The following is a 7500-nucleotide window of genomic DNA, read 5'->3' on the forward strand; positions in this document are numbered from 1 at the left end:
AAAATACTAATACTAAAGAAAACCCTAAAGCCAAAAACAAACAAACAAACAAAAACACTCTAAAATCTTTTTTAAAAAGCACTAAAAATACACTAAAACATAGAAAACCAAAATAACCTCTAAAACAATCTTCATAAAATCCTGAAACTGCTTTAAAAAACCCTAAATTTCTTAAAAAAAAATTATACAGGATGCCCAAAATATGCATAAAGAAATTTGGTTCCTTCCTTCCTTCCTTCCTTCCTTCCTTCCTTCCTTCCTTCCTCCTTCCTTCCTTCCTTCCTTCCTTCCTTCCTTCCTTCCTTCCTTCCTTTGTTTCTTTCCTACTTTGTTTTTATTTTATTTATTTATTTATTTTTTTGAAATTTTGGAGACTAGGTTTCTCTGTGGATCCCTAGCTCTACTGGAACTGCCACTGTAAACCATGCTGGCCTTGACCTAAGAAATCCAGTACTTCTTCCTCTCAAGTTCTGTGATTTAAGGCATGGGCCACCACTGCCTGGCAAACCTAAAACACTTAAATCCAACAATAAAAGCTTAAAAATAAAAAAAAATAATAATAATCAAAAACTATAAAAACAAAACAAAAATCCCTAAAAATAAAAGATAGAACACTAACAAAAAGTGAAAAAAAAAACCCCAAAACCCTAAAACATCCTAAAAAACTAACAAATAAATCATAAAAAACATTAAAAATACACTAAAATTCGAAAAAAACAAACAAAAAAAAACCTCTAAGATACTCATAAAAAAACCTACAAAACCCTTTACAAAAACACTAAAATTCTAAAAAAAAAAACCAAACAACAAAAAAAAAACAAAAAGTCAAAAATGTCCATTAATTATTTTTCTCTCTTTCTTTCTTTCTTTCTTTCTTTCTTTCTTTCTTTCTTTCTTTCTTTCTTTCTTTCTTTCTTTCTTCTATTTTTTGTTTATCTCTCTGTCTATCTATCTATCTATCTATCTATCTATCTATCTATCTATCTATCTATCGTTCTATGTATCTATCGTTCTATCTATCTATCTATTTTTTGAGCTTTTCAGGACTGGATTTCTATGTGTATCCCCCAATATAAAAACTTTATATTTTTTTTTTCAAAAATAAAAAAAAAGGAAAACACTAAATGAAAACTCTAAATCCAAACAAACAAACAAACCAAAAAAAAAGCAAACAAGACAAAACAAAACAAAACAAACCAATAAAAAAATAAAACAGAAAACAAAAATACAAAAAAAAACCTCAGAAATGCCAAAATATCCATTAAGTAATTTTCTCCTTTCTTTCTTTCTTTCTTTCTTTCTTTCTTTCTTTCTTTCTTTCTTTTTTGTTTCTTTCTTTGTTTCTTTCCTTCTTTCTTTCTTTCTTTCTTTCTTTCTTTCTTTCCTTCCTTCCTTCCTTCCTTCCTTCCTTCCTTCCTTCTTTCTTTCTTTCTTTCTTTCTTTCTTTCTTTCTTTCTTTCTTTCTTTCTTTCTTTCTTTCTTCTTTCCATCCTTCCTTCCCTCCTTCCTTCCTTCCTTCTTTCTTTCTTTCTTTCTTTCTTTATTTATTTATTCATTTATTTATTTATTTATTTATTTATTTATTTATTTATTTATTTTCTTATTTTTTTTCAGATTTTGGAGACTGGGTTTCTATGTGTATCCCTACCTATATTGGACATGCCTCTGTAAACCAGGCTTGCCTTGAACTAACAAAGCCAATACTTCTTCCTCTCAAAGTGCTGGGATTTAAGGCATGGGCCACCACTTCCTGCCTACCCTAAAACTATTAATTCCATCAATAAAACCTTAAAAGTAAAAAAATAATAATATCTTAAAACTCTATAAAAACAAAACAAAAACCCCTAAATATAAACGATAGAACCCTAAAAGAAAAAAGAAAAAACCCAAAACACTGAAACACCCTAAAAAACTTTTTAAAAAATCAGAAAAAACACTAATAATATACTAAAATACTCAAAAAAAAACCCCTATAAGATACTGTTATAAAATACCCTACAAAACCCTTTACAAAAAAAAAAATAATAAACAAAACTGAAATTCTAAAAAATATGAAAAAAAAAAGAAAAAAATTAACAGAAAGGACAAAATATCCTTTAAGTAATTTTTTTCTTTCTTTCTTTCTTCCTTCCTTTCTTTCTTTCTTTCTTTCTTTCTTTCTTTCTTTCTTTCTTTCTTTCTTTCTTTCTTTCTTTCTTTCTTTTGTTCGTTCTTTCTTTCTTTCTTTCTTTCTTTCTTTCTTTCTTTTCTCATTTTATTTCATTTTAATTTATTTCATTTTTTTTTTTGAGTTTTTCTAGAATGGGTTTCTCTCTGTATCCCTAACTTTCCTGGAGCTCCCTCTTTATATCAGGCTGGCCTCAAACTCAGAAATCTGCCTGCTTCTGCCTCCCATGTGCTGGGATTAAATGCAAGGGCCATCACTGCCTGGCGACCCTAAGGCATGGTCCACAATTTCCTAGCAAACGTAAAACAATTAAATACCAAATATAAAACCTCAAAATTAAAAACAAACAAACAAACAAAAAACAAAAAAACAAAAACCTGAGAAATAAATCAAAATGTTAAAAAAATAAAATAAAATTAAGCCTAAATAAAACACCAAAACCCTAAAACTCACTATAATCCTTAAAAAACAAAAAACAACAACAACAACAACAAAACACTTGACCTACACTAGAAGTCTGAAAACCAAATAAATCTAAAACTTCTTCTAAAAACCCTACAAAACCCTTAAGAAAAAACTATAATTATATATATATATATATATATGTATATATATACATATATATGTATATATAAAGTAAGGAAGAAAGAATGAAAAGAATTTTAGGGACATTTTTTGGCTTTTGGTGTATTTTCTTTAGAATTTTAGGTTTTTTGTTTTGGTTTGGTTTGGTTTTTTAAGGAATTGTAGGGTTTTTAGAAGAGTTTTTGTTGTTTTGCTTGAATATATATATATTTTTAAATTTTAGGGTTTTAATATTGGTGTTTCATTGTTTTATGGTTGCCAGGGAATGGTGGCAGAGTGACTTCCAGGGCAGCCAGGGATAAACAGAGAAACCCAGTCTCATAAATGAAAAAAAAAAAAAAAAAAAAAAAAAAGAAGAAGAAGAAAGAAAGAAAGAAAAGAGTTTTAGAGTACTTTTTTTAAGATGAGTGTTTTAGAGTTTGTTTAATTTTTTGTTTGTTTTTTTTGTTTTTTGTTTTTGTTTTGTTTTCACAGTTTTCATGTATATTTAGTGTTTTTCCTGTTTCTTTTTTTTTTTTTTTTTTCTTTTAATGGATTTTAAGGTGTTTTGGGTTACGGATTTTTTTTTTTTTTTAGGCTTTAGGGGTTCCTTTTTATGGTTTTACAAAAATTTTTTAGGTTTTTTTTTTTTGTCTTGTTTTTGTTTTTGTTTTTGTTTTTTTTGTTTTTGTCTTTGGTAAGATTATTTGAAAATTTTAGAGTTTTATTTTGCACTTTATGAGTTTTACTCTTGCCAGACAGTGGCGGCAAATGCCTTTAATCCCACACTTGAGAGGCAGAGGTAGTGGATTTCTGAATTTGAGGTCAGCCTGGTATACAAAGTGAGTTCCAGGACAGCCACAATGAAACGCTGTCTCAAAAGCAAAAAAGAAAAAAGAAAAAAAGAAAAAAGAAAAAAAAAAGTTGTATGATTATTTTTGGGTTCATGTTTTTTTAGAATTTCAGGGTTTTTTAAAAGGTTTTGTAGGGTTTTTAGAAAAATGTTTTTGAGGTACTTTGGTATTCAGGGTTTTAGTACATTTTAAGAGTTTATTCTATATTTTTAAAAGGATGTTAGGGTCTTTCTTTTAGTGATTTTTGGTTCTTAATAGGTTTAAGTGATTTTTTTTTTTAGCATTTTACTGTTTTATTTAGGGTTTATGTGTGTGTTCTTGAGTTTTGTTTTATTTTTTTAATTTTAGGTTTGTATCTTTTGAGTTTAAGAGCTTTAGTGTTGCCAGCCAGTTTTTTTGTTTGTTTGTTTGTTTTTTTGTTTTAGTGTTTTGGAGTTTTATTTAGGCTTTATTTATTTATTTATTTATTTATTTATTTATTTACTTATCTTTTTATTATTTTTGCATTTTACTGTTCTTCTTAGGAGTTTTTTATTGTTGTTGTGGTGGTGGTGTTGGTGCTTGTTCTTCTTATTCTATTTTTAATTTTAGGGTTTTAAATTTGGAGTTTAAAAGTTTTAGATTTGCCAGTCAGTGGTGGCCCATGCCTTAAATCCCAATACTTGGGAGGCAGAGGCAGGTGGATTTCCAAGTTTGAGGCCACCCTCGTCTACAGAGGCAGCTCCAGGACAGGTAGGGATACAAAGAGAAACCCAGTCACGAAAAAAAAAAAAAAGTAATAAATAAAGAAATAAAGAAAAAAGAAAGAAAAAAGAAAGAAATAAATAAAAAAGAAAGGAAGAAAGAAAGAAAGAAAAAAAGAAAGAAAAAAGAAAGAAAGAAAGAAAGAAAGAAAGAAAGAAAGAAAGAAAGAAAGAAAGAAAGAAAGAACAAAGAAAGGAAAGACAGAAAGAAAAGTACTTTATGGATATTTTTGGCTTATTGTGTGGTTCTTTTTTTTTAATATTACAGTTTTTTTAAGGTGATTATAGGGTTTTAGAAGAGTATTTTAGAATATTGTTTGGTTTTAAGAGTTATAGTGTATGTTTAGAGGTTTTTCTATAATTTTTAAAGGACTTTAGGGTGTTTTAGTGATATCTGGTTCTTACAAGGTTTAAGGGACTTATTTTTTAGCACATTACTGTTTTATTTAGTTTTTGTGTGTGTGTTCTTGAGTTTTTCTTTTTAATTTGAGGGCTGTATATTGTAAGTTTAAGAGTTTTAGTGTTGCCAGGCCTTTTATTTAGAATTTTTAAAATTTAGGGGTTTTATTTAGGGTTTGAAGGATTTTTAGAAGAGTGTTTTAGAGTTTTTTTGGTTGTCAGGCTTTTAGAATATTTTTAGTGATTTTCCTTGTTTTTAAAGGATTTTAATGTATTTTAGGGATTGTTGGTTTAATTTATGCTTTATTTAATTTATTTATTGTTTAGCATTTTACTCTATTTCTTAGGGGTATTTTGTTGTCATTGTTGTTGTCCTTGATTTTTTTTTTTTTTTAATTTAGGGTTTTATATTTGCGGATTGTTTTACGGTTGCCAGACAGTAGTGGCACATGCTTTAAATCCCACCAATTAGGAGGCAGATGTAGGTGGACTTTTGAGTTCAAGGCCAGCATAGTATACAAAGGGAGCTCCCAGACAGCCAGAGGTACATAGCTAAACACAGTCTCCCAAAACTCAAAAACAGAAAGCTCAAAAAAAAAATTTTTTTTAGACTCTTTTTGGTGTTCTTGTGTATTTTTAATTCTTTTTTTCTTTTTTAGAATGTTAGTGTTTTTCTTAAGGTTATTTGGAAGATTGTTTTAAAGTTTTGATGTTTTTTGTTTTTGTTTTTGTTTTGTTTCTTGTCTTTCAGGATTCTAGTGTATTTTTTTGTTTGTTTTTCTTTTTTTTTTAATATTTTAGAGTGTTTTAGGTTTTTTTTGTTTTTTGTTTTTTGTTTTTAAGGCTCTACAGGTTTTTTTCTTTTAGGGTTTTTTTTTTTGGCTTTTTTTTGTTAGTTTTGTTTTGATTTTTGTATTTTTTTATTTTTAATGTTTTTGAGTATTATTATTTTTTTAATATAAGGTTTTATTTTTGGATTTTAAGACTTATGTTTTGGCTCAAAGTGGTGGCCCTTGCCTAGATTCTCATCAACTGGGAGGCAGAAGTAGTGGAATTCTTAGGGCATGGCAGCCTGGTTCAAAGAGGGAGCTCCAGGAGATACACAGAGAAACCCAATCTCCAAAAACTTAAAAAATAAAAATAAAAATAAAAATAAAAATAAATATAAATATAAATATAAAAAATAAAAATAAAGAAAGGAAGGAAGGCAGGAAGGAAAGAAGGAAAAAATAAAAAAGGAAAGAAGAAAGAAAGAAAGAAAGAAACAAACAAACAAACAAACAAACAAACAAACAAACTATTATGGACATTTTGGCTTAGTGTGTATTTTTTTCTTTTTAGATTTCTAAGTGTTTTCTTTTTGGGTTTGTACAATTTTTAAGTGTTTTAAGATTTTTTTGTTTTGTTTTTCAGGCTTTTAGGTTTTTTTTTTAGTGTTTTTCTTGTTTTTTTAATGATTTTCGTATATTGTATGGTTTTGGGATATAATTTAGCCTTTCTTTTTTCTCTCTTTTTTTTTCTTTCTTTCTTTTTTCTTTTTTCTTTTTTATTAAGCATTTTACGGTATTTGTCAGGGTTTGTTGTTGTTGTTCTACTTGATTATTTTTTTTTAAATTTAGGGATTTATATTTGGGTTTTAATTGTTCTAGGGTTGCCAGGCAGTGGTAGCCCATGCCTTTAATCCCAACAATTAGGAGACAGGATTTTTTGAGTTCGAGGACAGCATGGTCTACACAGAAAGCTCCAGGACTGATAGGGATACAAACAGACACACACACAAAAAAAAACAGTCACGACAAAGGAAAAAAAAAAAGAAAGAAAGGAAGGAAGGAAGGAAGGAAGGAAGGAAGGAAGGAAGGGAGCAAATTATTACTTTATGCCTATTTTTGGGCTTTCTGTGTGTTTTGATTTGGTTTTTTTTTTTTTGTCTTATTTTTTAAGCAATTTAAGGTTTTTTAAAGGTTTTTCGGGATTTTTTAAAGATTTTTTGAGAGGATTTTTTTGGTTTTTAAGGTTTTAGTTTTTTTTTTTTTTTTAACGTTTTAGAAGGTTTTTTTTTGGGAGGGACTTTAGGGTTTTCTTTAGGGTTTTAGTATTTTTTTTTTAGTGGTGTGTGTGTGTGTGTGTGTGTGTACGTGTGTGTGTGTGTGTGTGTGTGTGTGTGTTGGAGTTTGTTGATGTTGAATACAGCAAGGTCTACAGAGTGAATTCCAGGACAGCCAGAAGTACACAGAGAAACCCATTCACCAAAAATTAAAAAAAAAAAAAAATTAAAGAAAAAAAAAGAAAGATATTAATAAAGAAGAAAAGAAGAAAGAAAGAAAGAAAAAGAGAGAGACAGAAGGAAAGAAAGAAAGAAAGAAAGAAAGAAAGAAAGAAAGAAAGAAAGAAAGAAAGAAAGAAAGAAAGAAAGAGAAAGACATAGTGAAATTTTAGGCTCCTTGGTATTTTTGTAGCAATTTAGGTTCTTTTTAAGGGATAATAGGGTGTTTAGAAGACTATTGGTGAGTTTTATTTGTTTTTAAGGATTTATTGTTTGTTTTTTTGGTTTCAGGATTTTCGTTTATTGTTTTTAATGTTTTTTTTTTTTGTTTTTTGTTTTTTGTTTTTTTTTTTTTTTTTTTTTTTTTTTTCAGGCGTAAAGTGTTTTAGCTTTGCCAGTCAGTGGTGGGTCATGCCTTTATTCCAAGCCCTTGGGAGGCAGAGGCAGGTACATTTGTAAGTTCTAGGCCAGTCTGGTCTAAAGAGTGAGTTCCAGTATAGCCAGGGCAAT

This window comes from Mus caroli, unplaced genomic scaffold (assembly GCF_978045245.1).
Source record: "Mus caroli unplaced genomic scaffold, Mus_caroli_1 scaffold_22, whole genome shotgun sequence".
In the NCBI taxonomy this organism is placed as follows: Eukaryota; Metazoa; Chordata; class Mammalia; order Rodentia; family Muridae; genus Mus; species Mus caroli.